The sequence below is a fragment of the Pteropus alecto genome, unplaced genomic scaffold (assembly GCF_000325575.1).
Source record: "Pteropus alecto unplaced genomic scaffold, ASM32557v1 scaffold113, whole genome shotgun sequence".
Classification (NCBI taxonomy): domain Eukaryota; kingdom Metazoa; phylum Chordata; class Mammalia; order Chiroptera; family Pteropodidae; genus Pteropus; species Pteropus alecto.
Window position 1 is genome coordinate 1,170,093 of NW_006433949.1, and position 18,923 is coordinate 1,189,015.

Sequence of the window (18,923 nt, forward strand, 5' to 3'; positions counted from 1 at the left end):
GTGGGGGGACCAGGGGGCGGGGTTGTGGAGGGGGCACGCTGTCTGGGTAACTGTACAGCTTCCTCCCCCTGGAGAGAGACAGCCCCCAGCCAGGCCTGCTGCAGGTTAGATAAGGAGCAGAGCCGCACAGCTCATCCTCTTTTTTGTAATCTCCTCCTCCACCACCTCCCTTCCCCAGCACCGACCCCTCCTCCCCCGCCACGTTTTTTTTTATATCATCTTTATAGCTTTGGAATTATCTGGGCTGACACTGCATTCATTTAGCCAAGGGCAGGTGGGGTCACAGGAAGACAACCTACTCATATGTGTACATATATTCTCAGTGACCACCCCCCCCACCCCCCAGCCCTACTCCCCGGCGGGGATGTTGGGGAAGAAGGAATAAGTAAACTCACTGGAAGAGAGGCTGGGGACACAAATGACAGCCAGTTCAAGGCAGAAAAGAGATTTCGAGTGCCAGAAACTGTGTAGTGGCAGAGGCCAGTTCTCAAGCAGCCACAGCTGAGACGTCTCCGTAAAGAACTGAATTTTATCTCAAAATATTCCTTCTTTCCCTTTCTTTCCTCCTATCTTCCCTCTCCCCTCCCTCTTTCCTTTCTTCCTGTCTCAGAAAAACTCGAGAATTTCAGAACATGAATCTCACTGTCTCCCGGTGTGAGTCCTGGCTTTTGAAGGCTGTGTGACACTGAGTCAATGACTTCACCTCTCTGAGCCTCAGTTCCCCTATCTGTCCAATGGGGACAACGGTCAAGCCCACTTCATTCTGTATCATGAGGATTCAATGAAAAGTAATGAAAGGACTTGGCACGTCTCTGAGCGCGTAGTAAGCGTGGGATCATTGCTGCTTCCTATTGCTTTTGATATTGAATAGGCTTCCTGTTTGCCAGTGGGACACAGAGGCAACTCACACACACAGCCTCTGCTCCCAAAGGTGCTCACTCACTTGAAAGAGTGACACTCAGGAGCAAGTTAGTTTTTAAAAACAGTATTTTATTTCTGGACAGGAATACAGATATACTCACAGTACTTGAAAGAACAGTACTACCAAACTTATGAAGCAGATAAATTAGGGGTGATTATTCTCATCACAAAAGGTTACACTACAGAGATTCTTAAAGTGGTGAGTCCTCTAATACTGGAAGTGTGCAAACCTTAGCTGGGGACCTCTCTGCCTGGCTTCCCTATGGGGCGGTTAATGGTGGTGAAATGAAACGGGGCTTGGCCTGAGACAAGAGTTCTGAGCCACCAGTTCTGACTGGCTTCCTCTCTCTGAGTCTAGTCTCCCCACTTGTATGATTGAACCGGGTCGTGTGTTGCAGTGACCCACCTCTACCCTAGGCCAGGACCCCTACATCGCTTCCCTGGGCAGCATCCTCCCCACTGGCCTTTCTGCTTCCTCTCCTATGCTCCTCCCTTCCACCCCTTCTCCATGTCACAGCCACAGGATTTTCCAGAATTAGTTTCCACTGCATAAAACTCTCCAGTGGCTTCCCCTCGCCCTCAGTCTCTATGTGACCTGGCCCAACTCATTGGCTCGCACTTCCTGTCTTGCTCGCTCAACTCCGGTCCAGCTCATTTCTACCTCAGGGCCTTTGCACTTGCTGGTCCTTATCAGGACACTTGACCCCAGGCCACCTTGGCTCTTTCTTGTCACTAGTTCCCCGTTGAAATGTCACCATCTCATGACCACCCAATCTACTAGACCTCTAGTGCTGACTATATCCTTCCAGTCTTTATTATCTTAATTGTACTTGGCACTATCTGCTACTGTCTTGTGTCTTTGCTTGTTTTGTGTCTGTCCTTCCCACCAGATCGTTTGCCAAAAAAAAACGACCGGGTCCGTCTTGTTCGGTTGGCATCTCAGCGCCTTCTACCCATCCTGGCTTGATTAGTATTTGTCAAATGAATCAAAGGACTTCGATGTTTCAGTGCACTTGTCCTAGGTGTATTTTAAGTTATAAGTGAGTGAGCAGTTTCCTAACTTTTGAAAAATAGGATGCGGCACGAATCTGGTCATGTAGGACAGTCTTGCAAGCAGGTGTGCCATTGTGAGCAGAAGGCAAAGGACTGGGCTTTCAACTGGCCCCAAGGTGACAGGTGACCCTCCGCCCAATCCACTCTGCCACAGCTCCAGGAAACCTTCATTGAGGTCCTATTGCTGGTGATCCTGATGGCAAATGATTGTTTTCCTTTGCAGAATCTGGGCCTGCTTGTCATGAGTCCCATGACGGAAAAATGGTCACCAGCAACTAGCCTGAACAGTTCCCACAAGCCATCTTGGCCACACGGTTCTATGAATGACTTCAGGCAACTAAGAAAGCAGAGCTGCAGAATGAAAAAAAGGCTCTCGGAGGGGCTCATGGGAAATGCTGGAGGAACGAGGGGGTTATTCTGATGGGGTCTGGAAGGGTGAGCTGGGATGAAATGGGGAAACCGTAGGCAGAGAGATGGGATGTGTTGGTGCCTTGTTTGGGGAGGTAAGACTGGATCTCTGCTTTCTGATTCCTCTTGTTTTGAATTGATTTTGATCACCTCAAAAGGATCATATTGAAGTAGGTGCCAGACGAGATCAATATTCATGGAGGGCCTACGACGTCCTAGACCCATGCCAAATGTCTTACCTCTGTCATTTGGTCAAATGTCACAATAGCCGATGCCAGCCAAGTAAAGGTGTCCTCATTTGAGGGGCCAGGAAACTGAATCTCTGAGAGGTTAAGTGACTTTGCTGAGGACACACAGCTAATAAATACTGAAGCTGGGATCGGAGCCCAAGTCTGTCTGATTGCAGAGCCAGTGCTTGCTTTATTCACTACATGGAGATGGGTCCGAAGCTCAGGGATGGATACAGTGGAGATGCTGAGGGAGGAGGGCAGAGGAAGCGTGATGCTTGGCAGGGAGTTAGTGGTGCTAAGATTTAGGAGCAGAAGATACACTGAGGAGGGCTGGATGGAGGAGGGGTTTGGGCCCTGGGAAGACGCCCTGCATCCGTGTTCCCTGCCCCATTCCATGTGGTCCTCTGCCCCCAGCCCGCTGGAGCCTCTGGTGGGGGAGGTGGGGAGGGGGACCTAGACATCATGTAATTGCGCTGGCTCTTCTGTGAAATTTGTTTCGGGACACATTAGTTCCAGTGAATTTAGCTGAACAGTAGGGGGCCCTGAGAAATGATTTGCAATTAGCCGAAGCCCCACGGCCCCCTGTTGGGACGGGAGGCTTTGGCACGGAGTGGGGAATGGCCAGGGGGTGGGGCCGCCACCCAGTGCCAGTGGCTGAACTTGAGTCTGGCTGACGTATAGGCCGTTTGCCCCCAAAGTGTCAAGGGCAAGACTTAGCCAGGCCAGAAGGGCATGAGGAATGATTGGACCCTATCTTTGCTCTGCAGAGGGAATGCTGGATGAGACCCCGATCCAGCTTTCTGACCATCGAATACCCCTACCTCGGCGACAATGGCACTTGATATATCCCTTTGCAATCGCTGTGCCCCTCTCTGTCCTTGACGCTATACTGGGCACTTCACCTCTGGTCCTGAATCCTCCCTAACAGGGAGGGAGGGAGGTGACCCCCATTTTGCAGGTAAGGAAATAGACACTCGGAGAGGTTGAGGGATTCTTGCAAGGTCACCTGGGATACGACAAGAAGAAGACTCGAACCCTGGCCAGTTGGTCTCTCTAGGTCATGACGGCTGCCTCCTATGGTGGCCTCTAAAGAGTGGTCATTAGGGCTCTGGCTGTGTGACCTCTGGCAGGTCACTTCTGCTTTCTGAGACTCAGTTTCCTCATCAGTTAAATGAGAATACTGTCCTGGTATTGTTTCCAGAATTAAATGAGAATAGAAAACATCACACTGGCAGAAAGGGCTCGATGAATGATAGGCGTTGTCGATGTTTTATTACATCCCAATCAAGCTTAAAACTAGAGAGAAGAAAGTGGGGAGGAAGCTGTGGGTCCCTGCCTGCAAATTTGTCCTCCCCAGCACACTCAGTCAGTCCCCTCTGCCCCAGACCAGGCCTTGAGTGGCTGTGGAGAGAACCAAGACACTCCTGGCCTTGCACGAACACCCCCTCACGCTCCCAGAGTGATCCAGGCAAGAGGTGCTGTGAATCTTTGCGGTATGCCGAGGTCTCTGCCAGCTGGGGTGGTCAGAGTGGGCTTCTGGGAGGAGGTGGCTTCGGTCCAGAATGGTCCCTGTTTTGAATGGAGGCTCCACATTGCACACCTCCAGGAGGCTTTCACCTCCCTCCTCCAGGCCAGACAGGCAGGTCTCATCCTTCTCAGTCCTACAGATGAAGAAACTAAGGACCCATTGTCCCAAATCATACAGCAGCATCCTGACTTAACTGAGACTGCCCGCCCCGAAATTCCTGCACCCCAGGAAACCCACCCCTCAGTCCTGGCTAACCAGGATGATTAATCGTCTGTTTTAGTGACTGGGACAGAATTTGAACCCAAGACTGGCTGCCCCCACAGCCCCGCCCCGCCCCCAGCACCGTCCTGTAGTTCCCGTTCCACTCCACGGTCCTTTTCTGAATTTATCAGCTCTGGTCTTCCTTGTCCCCAGAGTGCTGCCCCGTCCCATGCCTTCTGCAGATTTCCCCAATGCCCAGGGCTGTGCTTGCTTTCCCTCTGCCTCCTTATCTTCCCTTGTCTTCTTGTGGAAGAAGAGATAAAAGTAATTCTTATGGCCGCTTCTCCACCGGCAGCGGCCAGCCCCGTCCCCCTCCTGCTGGGTTTTCCTGGCCCGGCCAGATAAAGGGTTAGGCCTAAGCACATGTCATTTTCTTTGTGTGAAATCAATATTCAGCAAAGTTTATCTGCCCGACATAGCAGGAAGTGCTAATTTCATCCGCGTCAATTATTTTGATGAATGTTCATAATGCCCAGGGTGTAAGAAGAAGATAAAAGAATTACTGGAATAACGTGCACGTAGTCCTCACGCACACACATACACGCTCACCCAGGAGTTCACACCGGGGCACACGCAGACCCTAGGAGGAGAAGGTGTTGACTGACAGATGCCCAGTCCGCCCAGGCGAAGGGAGGAGGGGCGTGGTCTGAACCAGAGTGTTATCAGTCTTTGAATTTTTAGGACAAAATAGTGGTTCACTACCAAGGGCGATTTGACCCCTGAGGGACACTTGGAAAGGTCTGCATCTTGCATGTTTGCCATTTCGAGCTGCGCTTTGCCTACGGAACTGGGGGACTTTCTCTCTTCTACTTAGAAACACTTAATCTGAGCATCTCATTGGACGGCTCTTTTTAAACCTTAATTCTGAGGAATGGAAATTCAGACAGGGCACAGTAGCGGTGGCTTGTGTCTACTCTATACTGTCTGGAACCTTGGCTGGGGACACTTGAAGGCTGGAGAAAACACAGGAGCTGGGGGCTAGAATCATCCAGAAGTATCTCTCTACGCACACGTCTGGAGCCTGGACTGGGGTGATCGAAGGGAAGATGTATCCACAGGAACATCTGCACGTGGCCTCCTCGGATGACTGGCTCCTTCACAGCATGGTGGCCTCAGGGTAGTCAGACTTCTCTCTTACATGGTGGCCGACTGCTTGGCCTTTCATGACCAAGTCTGGGAAGTCACACAGCATCACCTCTGCCATAGCTGATTGGTCGAAATAGTCATATGCCCACCCAGACTGAAAAGGAAGGATATGATGGCTCCTGCTCAATGGAGAGGCATCAAGGAATTTTAGGGCCATGTGTTAAAACATTCACACGAGGTAAGTGATATCTATACATGGTTTCACAGGATTTGAGCATATGAAGGCAAATGGCCTTTCTGTTTGTCCAGCCGAGACTACGTGTCACAGATGAGGAGCTTCAGGCAACGTTGGATTGGAGTCTTTCAGACTCATTCAAGGCAGCCTCCAGCAATTGTGGAAAACTCCACACTTCCTAACAAAAGTTAGTGGCACTTACATTTTTTTTTTTTTCCAAACAAATGTATCTGAGGATCTCCTTCTAGGGGGAAATGCTGCTGAGTGTCGATCACATAATATATGATGTTGTGAGCAGATGTCATGATATTATATGATAAAATATTATGAGCAGATGATATGCTATTTATTATGAGCAGGTGATATATGACACCATATTACGATTATGGATGATGATGTATTGTGGATGCTGGCACACGCGGGAGATTATGTATTCACATGCTCTGGCATGAAGGCTCTGATTTAAGAACTCCCTCTCATCCAGCTCTGGCTCTGCCAATCAAAGTCTCTTTCGCTGAGTGGGACAAAGGATCAAAATTCTTCAATCCCTAAGACTAAGCCATGTATGGAGTTGGGATTTCTGGGGGGAATTTAGGCCCATGGGCCACACCGTTTGAACATCTTGCCCGCTGGTTTTGGGTCTGCAAAAGCTCGTTCTTGGATCTGTTTGTAGCGTGAGTGATATCGTGGATGAAATTGCCATGGGCCAATCAATGGCTGGTCCAAGGTAGATGAAGAAAAAGATGGAGACACTCATGATCTTGAAACTAAATAATAAGGAACAAAAATGGATATCAAGAGGGGATACGTGAGAGTCAGAACAGGGACACTTCAGACTTCATTTCATCGAAGCACCATCAGCTGAATAGCGATGCAAATACTCTGTAGATGGATAATCACTCCTCGCCACTTTGGAGAGATGGAGGGGCAAAGAGGAGTCTGAATGAGTAGTGGGTCTGGAAACCAAATATCCCCCGATCAATTACAGATCCATTTCCTTCACATGACATTCTCAATTAAGGTCTTGCATTTCTAAACGCAGAGCTAAAACTCGCTGGTAAATAACAATTACAGAGGTAAGTGGGTGCAGGGCCTTGGGATGTGGGGTCTGGAGACAGCTGGACTAAGTTCGAATCCAGGTTGTGCCACTCCCTGGCTGAGTGACCTCAAGGAGCTTACAGAACTCCCCTGTGCCTCCATTTACGTATCTGTAAAATGGGCATAATGGCAATTCCTGCCTCCAAATGCGGTTATGAGGATGGAAGAGGCGAAGTACTCAGGGCATGTAGGAAGAACTCAACAAATTTCTGTATTATTATCAATGAACCAAGTTACTCAGCACTTAAAATGCTCCACCGAGAAGACAATTCCTCCTCTGAAGTAGCTGAAGCAGGCTCCTAGAAATCGCACCTCAACACCAGACCTAGGCCCATCACTGCAGGGGAGTTAGCTCTCTGCCCACTAGAGGTGGCATTGTCATAAATGGTAGGCGGAGTGGAGACTGTGGTGACACCACTGTAAATGAAACATTTAAAACCTGTGGACATTACAAACCCCCATTCGCCATGCCTCCATTTCTAAAAAATTTTATTTATTATCTATCTATCTATCTATCTATCTATCTATCTATCTATCTATCTATTTAAAGCAAGGCAACCCTTGGTTGACCTCACAGATTGCAAGGACCTTGTCAGCGTACGATCTCTTATTTTTTATTTTTTATGCCTACAGCACCTGGTCTTCCTAGGTGGTCTCCCATCCAAGTACTAACCAGGCCTGACCGACCCTGCTTAGCTTCCGAGATCAGACGGGATAGGGCTTGTTCAGGGTGGCATGGCCATAGACTGCCTCCATTTCTTATAACCTAAGAGCTAGACTCTTAAGCTCAGAAGAAAGGGCTCGCTTCCTGATTCCCATTAAGTGGACATGACTGCCTTTTGGCGATCCCGAGTAAGAACCCAAAAGATCGGTCCCTTTTCATCCCCAAGTTCTCTCTGCCCCTTCTCCCCTGGCACACGACCCCACAGGGGCTGGCCCTTCATCTAAAACAGGGTTGCTCAACCTCGCACCAGGCAATTCTTTGTGGTGGGGACTGTCCCGTGCGTTGTAGATCGTTTCTCAGCGTCCCTGCTCCTACCCACGAGATGCCAGTAGTGCCGTGTTCCTTAGTTGTGATAACCAAAAATGTCCTCAGACATTGTCAAATGCCCCTCTCCCATCCCAGAAGCAAATATCACTCCCAGTTGTGAACCACTGATCTAAAGACTCCCAAGGCCCTCGGGGTCCCCGGACGCCATCTTCATGGGGACGAATGCCTTCTCTTTCTTTGGGGGCTGAGGCAGATTTCCCTAGTGCTATCCAGGGAGGGGCCAGTCCATAGGCTAGGTTGTCACCCAAATCAGTGGAGTGGGACGCTCTTAACACAGTGCTCTCAGTCTTTGATGGATCAGTCAGGTAGCAGGAAAAACACAGAGGATCTGACCAAGACGATTAATAAAGGCGAATGAAGAGAGGCAGAAAGTACGATGGAGAGAACACGGATTTCGGAGGCAGAGCGGGCTTGAATCCTGGCTCTATAAACCTTGCTCTTTTAACTTCCCAGGTCTGCGTTTCTCCGTGCATCGGATGGTGATACCGATGCCAAAGGCTTCTCTGGCAATTGAGATGCTGCATGTAAACCTCCTACTTCTTAGGTGCTCAGTGCTGAGTACTTCCCAGTGCCTGGCCCTTCTTAGGTACTCAGCACTAAGTAGCTATTATAGCTTTATCTGTACATGTGTAAACCTCTGTATCCTACAGATATTTGAAATTATACAATCATTTATGTCATTTTAATTCTACGTCTGTCTCTTCAGTGGAACCAGATTGGGCTTACTCATAAGCACAGAGCCTGGCCCATAGTTACCGGTCTGTGTTTGCCAAATGATTGCTAAAAATTGGATAGATCTCCAGGTGTATCGTACACTCTGAGGGAGCTCAAGTCCTGCAAACAGCTGGATTTCCACTCCTGTGTCAGGGCGAAGTGGAGATGTCAATGGAGGTAATACCCTCAGCCGCCCTCCGTGAGCGCTCACTGCGTGCCAGGCTTAGTACTTGTATCAGTTATCTGTTGCTGCATACGAATGCACTTAGTGGCTTCAATCAATACCCATGTGCTATCTCACAGTGCTGGGGGACAGGGGTCCGAGTGTGGCTTACTGGGTCGGTCTCTTTCAAGGCTGCAATCAAGGTGCCAGTTGGTGCTGAGGTGTCACCTGGAGACCATCTGGGGAAGATCAGCTTCCAAGCTCACGTACATGGCTGTTGGCAGGAGCCCATTCCTTGCGGGCTATTGGACTGAGAGCCTCAGTGGTGTTGCCCACAGTTCCCTGTTGTGGGGGCCTCTCAGAGGGCAGCTGACAGCATGGCAGCTGATGTCATCGAAACCAGCAAGGGAGCGAGTAGGCTGGCAAGATGGAAGTTACGATCTCATGTTATATAATCACAGAAGTGACATCTACCACCTTGGCCGTATTCTATTGGTTAGAGGCAAGTCATAGGTCCCGCCCACACTCCACAGAAGGGGATCACACAGAGTGTGACCCCAAGGAGGCTGTGATCATTGGGGGGTCCTCTCAGAGTCTGTCTGCCATAACACCTTATGAGCATCAGCTTGTGAAGCCCTTGCCACAACCCTGTGGGACAGCTGTTATCACTGTCCCCATTTTACAGATAGGGAGAGGAAGAAGCAGGTGTGACCATGTAGCAGGCGTTGACGATGACACCGTGGCTCAGTCAACAATGACCTCAGCAGACCGTGCTGCGACCGTGGCACCTGTGCTCCGTCAACGTGCTTGAACGAACGTTTTCCTATTCGTTCTAAATTTTACACGGATATTTACCGAACTGTTAACAATGACAAGTGCTGGGTGGTGGCATTGCGAATGATTTTTTATTAACCTCATTATACATTTGTTTTAAAAGGAAAACACGCAAAAGTATTATTTATAAAACAACAATATCGGAAGACTAGAGGGCAGTGCTGGCCTTGGGCAGGTCCAGAGCTGGCCATCCCTTCAGCAATGGTATCGAGGTCAGGGGTCAAAGCCTAAGGCCTTTATCGAGCCTTCCCAGGACACTGTGAGTCTCACTCAAAGGTCAAATTGTCACCTTAGCCTCTCAAATTCTCTATTCTAGGGAACCAGATCCCAGCACCCAATTTACCCATAGACCCAAGAGCTTCCTGAGAAATTCAAAGACCAGAGCATTTTCCTATTATTAGTTTTGTTATTATTGTTTTCCTATTTTTCAAACAAGGGAATAACAAATGTCATACAAATTATACAATTAGTGCAGAATGTAGTTTCAGCCCCCAAACAACACTTGAGGCAGACAAAAAAACAAAAGAAAAGAAACTCAACGGTTTACTGAAGAACAATTTCGTTTAGCAGATAATTTAGAACCTCGTAATTATTTTCTTAGTTTTCTTAAAACCAAAAAATGTGAACTGTATTTCAAAGATCTTACTGCTGTTAGCAAACTAGGAGAGTGTTTGCATAATTAGCAATGTGGCTCTTTGCAGGAGCAATATGTCTCTCTTATTTGGAAAGAGGGTGTCTTGTTTGTTGATGTGGGTTTTTAAAAAGTGTTACCACTAATACGTTTCTGGACTTGAGCCAGATTGTGTAATGTTTGGCAGGCGTTTGGTGCAGGCAGGGAGGGAGACGTCTGATGAAAGCCTGGAATTCTTTCTGTAATTCTTGGCTGGCGAGGCCCAGGTCTTAGTTTCCCATACAAGGCCTCTGTGAGGATAATGTGCTAGATCACAGTCTGGGTGTGGCTTGAAGTTTTGGGGGCATGGGAGAGTTAATGGCCTTGGTGGGTCCAGAGCTGAGCGTTCCTTTAGCAATGGTGTGAGGTTCAAGGTCAGTTGAGGAACAAGCCTAAATTTTGCTTTTAATAATGCAGCCGTCGGGAAAGGGCTAACTGGATTGTACCAGTCAGGATGGGTTAGGTCATGTCGCCGTAACAAATAGTCTGACGAGCTCGTGGTTTAAAACAACCAAGGTTCATTTCTCACGCATCCCACTCATCTGGTGCAAATCGGTAGATGCACCTCTGCTCATTGAAGTCACTCAGGGCCCCAGCTGGAGGAGTAGCCACCGTTTTATGACACTGCCATCTCGACGTATGTTTCCACGAGTCACGCAGCAGAGGAAGAGAACAGCGGAGAGTAAGCACCATCAAGTAAATGCTTTGGCCAGGAAGCAATGCAATTACTTTTGCTCATATTTAATTGGCCAAAACTAGTCACATGACCACACTTCATTTCAAGGAAAGAGAACTTGGAACCTATTGAACTGGGAAGCAGAGAACTGGATTTTGACGAATATTAATGGTGTCTACCACTTGGACCTCAAAATGGTGTTGGTGGGTTTCGGGGGGAACCATGGATTTGGGGGTCTGAGAAATTGGGTGCCCAAGAATGGCTTCTCCCTGGATATTAAATTGATCAGTTATAAGCGGCAACATTCCCACCACTATCCTTATTGTTTTTGGGCCTCTATATATTCCACAAAGGGTATTTATAAATATCTGGCTTAATCTTTTCAATAATTACGAGAACTCACATTTTCTTTTTCCCATTAACCAGGTACCAGGCACTTTGTGTATTTGTCTCATCTAATCCTATATTACCACGAATTCCCATTTTACAGGCAGAACAGCTGAGGCTCAGAGAGCTTAGGTGACTTTCTCAAGGTTGCACATCTACCAAGTGACTGAGTTACGATTTGAACCGAGGTAATAGGCAGCCTTGTTTCTAACACCAGCCATGCTTTTTTCTTAAGGGGGGGGGGTGTAAAAAAAGAAGGTTGAAAATGACTGAGGTGGCTGATTCTGTGAAACTGGATACTTAGGTTAGCTGGAAAACCTCTGATTAGGACAATCGAGGAGACTCGGTGAGCACTTTGGGCAAAATTTTAATTTCCAAGCCATCTACCTTCTTCCATCCCCCACAGATTTATCTCGGTCTGTCTCTAAGGCAGGTGTCAATAGAGGACGCAGGGCTCGTGTTGATTTTCTGGATTCTGTGTGGTGGAGAGTGGGAAGAGGCCTTGAAGAGACGTGAAGCAACCCTGAGCTCGGGGAGACAACGGCAAGAGGGTCTTCTCTCCGAGGATCCAGGGGAAGGAGGGGGCTCCTTGGTGAGCTCGGCAAGGCCGGAGGTGATGCCCCATCTGCCTCTTGGCAGCCTCGGCCCCATCTGCTTCCCCGAGGTCTCCAGGGACTCCTGACCTGACCCCTTTCACCAGCACTTAGAGAAAAGAGTTTTGAAACATGCTTGTGTCAGGAAGCCCCCACCCCCTGCCAAAAAACAAAACCAAACCAAAAACCAAAACCGAAAACAAAAAAATCCCGAATCAGAAGGGAACGCTTTAGAGCAGCATGGTTCCATAGAACTTTCCATGATGGCGGAAATGTTCTCTCGTACTGTCCAAAACAGTAGCTGCTGGGGGGAAAAAAAACCCAAAAAACAAAAACAAAAACAGAAACGGTGGCCAGTGACCGCACGTGCCTATGGAGCACTTGAATTGTGGCCAGCGAGACTTAAGAACTGCACTTTTCCTGTTATTAAATTTCAACTGATTTTAACGTAAATAGCCACATGTGGCTGTGACTCTGCTATTAGACAATGCAGCTTTGGGACAGTGCTGCCTCAAGGATAGGACACGCCTCGAATCAGATCACAGACACAGCTTTAAATAACCTTGAATCGCACGGCGAGAAATTATTCCCCGTTTTTCTTGTCTTCCCCCAACCATGAGGTTCCACCGAGGAGAAACTCTCCAGGTGATGACAGGTCTTCGGCACCTCACCGCTTAACGGAGAGAGCAGAACAGGCTTGGAACCTTCGGCAGGTAAAAGCATTGGCTTAATAGCAGCGTTTTGTTATTGTTGTTATTACTAGTATTTATGTGTATGGTTACCAGCAATTCGTGGCAAGAGGAACCGATTTTCCATTTATGATTGTGACATTTAAAGCGTCATTTTAAAATAAACATTTTAGAGTAAACAAACGAATTCAACAGCATGGTGATATAGTTCATAATATTGTATTATATACTTCAAAAGTTGCTAAATGTTCTCATCATAACAAAAAAAAAGTAATTGTGAGGTGAAGGATGTGTTAACTAATCTTACTGTGGTAAACATTTTGCAATACACACACACACAAACCATCACATTATATACCTTAAACTTATTCAATGTACTATGTCAATTGTATCTCAATATATCTGAGAAAAAAGAAACATATTATAAAATGGAAAAACAAATTGTGTTCATCCATTTAGATTCTATACGGTATTTAAAATTAATTTACTCAGTGCCTACCTGAAGGTATCTCAAAATTTAATTCTGATCAAAAGGCACACGAGATGCTATCAGCATGATTTTCTTTACATAAGGGTCAAAAATAGGCAAAATGTATATGTTTTAGGGTTACATGCATTGAAGTAAAGGAAAAATGTTTTAAATGTGGTAATATTTTGGTGGAAGAAGTGGAAGTGATTATACAGAAAAAGTAAAGAAGGTTCTTCAGAATTATTAATGTTTAATACTTTAACGTGGCTGGCAGGTACATTATTCTTAGGCTTTAAAAAACTGTACACAGATGCGACATATTCTCATTTATTGTTTCGTATTTGTTATGTATAAACAAATAAAGAATTTCAAATAAAAAATGAGTTCACTTAAATAAAAATATTTTAAGTCAGTAGAAAAAGTGAACACATGGCACAGAGGCATGAAAAAGATTATAATGGCGGTTCTTTAAAGGCTAAATTTCTTCTTAAGCCAATGCTGGTTTTTTTTTTTTTTACAAACCTTTTATTTTGTAATACCTTTAGACTTACAGAAAAGTTACAAATATAGTAGAGAGAGTTCTCATAGGCCCTTCACCCAGCTCTCCCTAATGTTAACATCTGATATAAGTCATGAAATATTCTTGTGAAAGCTAAGAAATTAACTTCGATTAAAAATATTAACTAAACTCTAGACTTTATTCAAACTTTACCAGTTTTTCCACTAAAAATTGTCCTTTTTCTGTCCCAGAGTTGAATCCAGGGCAGGACGTTGTGCGTAGCTAAGCTGGTCTCTTGGATTCTGGGCCTGTCTGGGGAGGGGTTCCTCAGAAGCTTGCCGGTGAATTCCTCCTGGAACCCCAACCTGAATGCTGTCATCAAAGACTTGAAGGTACAATGTAGGTTCGTGGCCCTCAAGCCTGAAGGGGAAAATCTTTACCTCTGTTTAATACCCAGGTGTTAAACATCACATCCATCCCATTTTAACCTGGGACCTACTGATTCAGTTTGGTTTTCTTCCTTTCTTTCTCTCTTGAGAGCCGCTGGCTTCATGGGCCCCAAGAACGAGGCTTTACCCATATCCTTCTTGCATTTGTCTTTGGGAGATTCGGCTTAAAGGTACCCTAGGAGCTTTCTGAGTTCAGTGAGGGAGAGGCCTGCCTGGGAAGGCCGAGCGAGCCTCTTGGAGGGATGAGCAGGAACTTGGATGTTGGCAGGTTCTGGATTAAAAGAGAAAAGCTGGGAGGGACGGAGGGTCCTGGATTGGAAATCTCTATTTTATGCCATATTTCATCGCAGCCGATGGTCATCATGGTTGCATCTCTGCTTGCACGCCACCAGTAACGGGGAGCCCCCTCCCTCCCAAGGTGACGCCTCTCATCTTTGGACAGCCCTGAGTTGGATTCACAGGGCCCTCCTTGTCTGTGTCATTTGCTCAGTGGCTCTCTTCCAAGTGACAGCCTTCTGATCTTTCAAGGCCATACTATGTTCTCCAAGAAACTTTCCATTGCTAAGGAAGGTTTTGTCTCGTGGTTGCTTTTTGCAAAACAAGGGTTACCCATTGCCCTTTCCTTCTGAAGTGTGCAGTCCAGGACAAAATGGAATATTATGCTGTGACCAGTTCATAGAAGAGCAGTGCTTCTAAGCTTGGGACAGTTTTAGCCCAGGTGACATCTGGCAACGTCTAGAGACATTTCTGATAGTCTCAATGGGTGTGCGTGCTCATGCTCCTGGCGCCTAGTGGGTGGAGGCCAGGGATGACACTGAACAGCCCACAATGACCAGAACAGCCTCCATAACAAAGGGTCATCCAGCCCCTACTGCCAGTAGTGCTGTGGTCGAGACGTCTTGGAGTAGATGGCTGCAGTCACCTGCTTCCATTCACGCAGCCTCAGGTGGCATTAGCCTTGCAGTCCATCGATTTGGGGGCAAAAGCATATCTTCAACTAAATACCTTTTGATGTTTTTCTCCCACAGATGGGGTCGATGAAACAGCTTCTCTGCCCCAAAGGTCCAACACACCCTCCCAAGGTGTCTGCACTTCATCTGCGTGGTCACCGACACGATCTCTGACCTGAATTACCGTAGCGAATGAGCACACAGCACTTAAAACACGTGTGGAATGTATCTTAGCTGTTTTTAGACAGAGACTCTTTTAAGCCTCTTGATGAACTATGAGGTGGGTTTTACTATCATCATGTCCACTTTACAGATGAGGAAACTGAGGCCCCGAGTCATCAGGTACTTGCCCCAGGTCATGGGACTGGGAAGTAGAGAAGTCGGGTTTTCAAACCCAGGTCATCTGGCTCCAGAGTCTGTGCTCTTGACGCCAAGCCAAGCACGCCTGTGACTTCTTCATGGTTTCTCCAGCCGGCACCAGAGTGAGCTCGTAGAAATGCACATGAATCCTGTTGATGTCACTTCCCTGCCTAAAACCCTCCACTGGCTACTGTGTACTTCTCATTCAATAAAGCTCCTATGGCAGGTCCCACCTGATCTCTAGCCCAACCTCTGTGGTGTCCCTTTGGGCCCTCTGCCCCTTCATACTCATCTCAGTCCTGCTCCTTGTCTGCTGGGGCCTTGGCACCTGCTGGGCCCTCTGCCTGGATCCGTCCCGTGCCCTGCTCTTCACGAGCCTAGCTCCTTCTCAGCCTTTGGGTTACACTCTGGGGACACCTCCTCGGGGATGCCTTCCCTGCTTCCTCTGTCACCGCAGATCTTCTACGCACTCTTTACCCAGTGTTAGCTTCAGCCACTGTGCCCTGTGGTTGTCCCTTACCTCGATCTCACAATCTGCCACCATTTTCTTTGTTGGTGGATTTTCCTGCTGGTGGTTTTGATCTCTAAGAGGAAAGAGAGCTTGCTCAGCACTGTATTCAGTCTCCAGCACGCAGCACTGTGCTTGCCCCATAGCAGATCATTTAAAAAAGCAGCAGCCGCCACAGCAGCTGCCACCATTGCTATTTCTGATTCCCATTTTACAGGTTAGAAAATTGAGGTTCAGAGAGGTTGAGTGACTCCAGCCACACATACACAGCGTGCGTGTGTGTGTATGGACCCAGGAGGGATCCGAAGTGGACATCCGAACTCCATCCCTGACGCGGGATCGATCGCCTCACCTTACATCCCTCACACATCGGAAAAGTCGCGGCCAGGCAGAGATTGGGGGACAAGCCAAAAGGTAGGAGGGGACGGGGGAGAGTTAAACCAAGACGAGAGAGAGAGAGAGAGAGAGAGAGAGAGAGAGAGAGAGACGCAGAATTTGGAGCGTGGGAGGAGATTGAAAGAGGGGACATGTAGGGGGGAGAGATTTTTCCCATCAATTAACACAGGCTTCATAGAAACGGAAGGTGTCCCCGGCAGACTTGCCCTCTTAATACATCATATCTCTAATCCCCGGCGCCCTCTGACCTTACCCATAATCCCTCCTCTTTTGTGCTGCTGCCTAAAACCTTCCTACCTCAGACCAAGTGTTCTGTGCCCGGTGGGGTCTGAGCAGAAGAAAGACGGTGGCCGGGAGCGGGGTGGGGGCGGGGGAGGGGGAAGAATACATTTTCCCAAGTGTTTGACCAACAAAATCTAGCTAAATTCCCCAGCCCGCGCGCGGGTAAACTGTTCTTCTGAAAGGCCGGGGATCCTCGCCCCCGTCTCTTTGGAGCCTGCCCGGCCCCCCTCCCCTTCCCTCCTTGCTCCCCTGCCGTTGCAGAGACACAAAGCTGGGCCCTGGATTACCTTAATTTCCATATGGAGAGCTGTGTAAGCCAGTTCAATGCATGGCCAGTCATTTTGTTCACAACTTTGCAGCAAGCAGGAGCAAAAGCCGCTGGGAAATTAGCCATTCACCCTGTCTCACCTTGTGTGTGCATGCATAGATCAGTAAACACCGGGGCTCGGGAAATCGGGGAAACCGAGGCTCCTTTGTTAATTACCGCGTCGGCCCCGGCTGGCAGCGGCCGCTTCCCCTGACGTTCGCTGCAACCTTGATTTTAAACGGGGTGGGGGGCAGGGGGGAGAAAAGTGTATGTAAATATATGTTTTTGCATTTGCTTTTAAACGGCATTGGGCGATAAAGCTTACGCATTTGTTTTCTTGAAAGTGGGCGGCCGGGAGGAGGCTTATAGGCTTCTCGTATCCGAGTCCTTCTCATACACACGCAGACACCGTCCACCCTGTTCACCTACACCCCACCCCTGTACACACACACACAGGGAATCTGCCCACCCTACCCTCTTACACACCCACCGTCTCCGCCCTACCTGCGCACTCACGCACCCACCCACAGTCTCAGTTTCTCCCCAATGACATCTCTGCGATGGGGCCTGCCTTTGCGCTGTGCCTGCCCGCCTCTCCTGACCCCCCAGGAGCTCCATCTTCTTGGCCGGGCCCCCTGCCCATTCCTCACCCTGGCGTTCTCCCAACTGGCACTTGTCCTGGAGGGCTTCTCCGGTCAGCCAGCCCCCCCTGCTGTCTCTAAGGTTCCCTGCACCTCCGCGGGCCCCCTCCCGCCTCCCAGGAGCTACAGGCCCTGGCCAGTCCTTCGCCCCCATGGAGCTCCCGCCCAGGAAGCAGAGGCCGAGCTTCGATTCCCTCCTCCCGCCCCCCCTACCCCGTGTCTCCTGTGGGTCTTGTTGTCCCACCACCAAACCTAGGGCCAGGAAGATGTGTGTGTCTAGGAAGGGGAAAGGAAAGAGCCTTGGGGTCTGTGGGGGAGAACTGGAGAGAAAAGGGGAGACAGCTAAAGAAATCGATGGTCCAGACAAAGTCCACTGGAAAAGCTTCCCCATCAGAGAACGAGGAGGGAACGAGGAGAGAACAGGTGTCTCCTTGGGCCTCCCGGGTATTTACAGCTGGCCCTTCACAGCAGATGAAGCTCCATGTCATTGTTCAGGTGAAGTGGGGTGGCTCCCTGGGGACCCCTCAGCTGGATCCACAGGCTGGTGGCGGGCCCTCTAGTCCCCTGCATCTGTCTGAGCCCCCAGAGTAAGTGCTCGATAAACGGTAACAACGGAAGTCACTGTTCCTACAGTGCCTGGCATCGAGCAGGGGCTTCAAAACTGAGCCGCCTACCTGGCTGGTGTTATAATCGCTACTCTGATAATTCACTACTGTCACATTGCTGCTGCACTACGGTGCCCGGAATTGACTTGGTGCTTGACAAAGGGCGTCTGTTCTCACACCGTTAACCAAGAACTCCAGGAAAATGGCCGGCACAGAGTGCCCAGACAGGGAGAAATGACTCTGAGGGGGTACAGTGTGGCGGGGAAGGCCTCCCAGGAAGAGGGCACATCTCGGCTGGGCCCTGCAGGATGAGTAGGAGCTGGCCGGCAGAGGGAGGCAGGGAACCTCAGTCATGTGGGTGACTAGGAAGACAGGACAGGGTGAGGCCATGAGGAAGGTAGAAGGAGATTCTGCTGTGGCTGGAGAGGGAAGACACTGTCCCAGGTCCCTAGGGAAGCCCCCTCCCCCTGCCCCCCCGGCAAGGGAAGGAGCCTCTGCTTTGTGCAGCAGCCGAGAGCTGGGGCTCTGAAGTCAGATGCCTGGCGAGCGACTTTACCTCTCTGATCCTCAGTTTCCTCATCAGTAAAACAGGGATGATAATGAGACGGGTCTTAAAAGGATGATGGAAAGAGATGGATAGAGATGGTTTGGGTAAAGCGTGAATCGCAGTGTCTAGAACCAGTAAGTGTATAAAGAACCGTGGGTAACACGACTTTGATAGTGACTAACAACCCTCTCCACCCCCACGCCCCACCCCCAAGAACGCCCCATTTGAGCATTTCTGTGCTGACTCAATCATAAAGAGCCGATGCTCACTCTCCTGGGCACAGGCTGGTTGTCAAGCCGATGTGCAAACCTGA

At 48.8% G+C, this 18,923-nt stretch overlaps 1 pseudogene; it reads right to left on the reverse strand.

Moving 5' to 3' along the window:
- Positions 1 to 7,444: 7,444 nt before the first annotated feature.
- Positions 7,445 to 7,567, reverse strand: LOC112477307 (annotated as a pseudogene).
- Between the last annotated feature and the right edge of the window lie 11,356 nt (positions 7,568 to 18,923).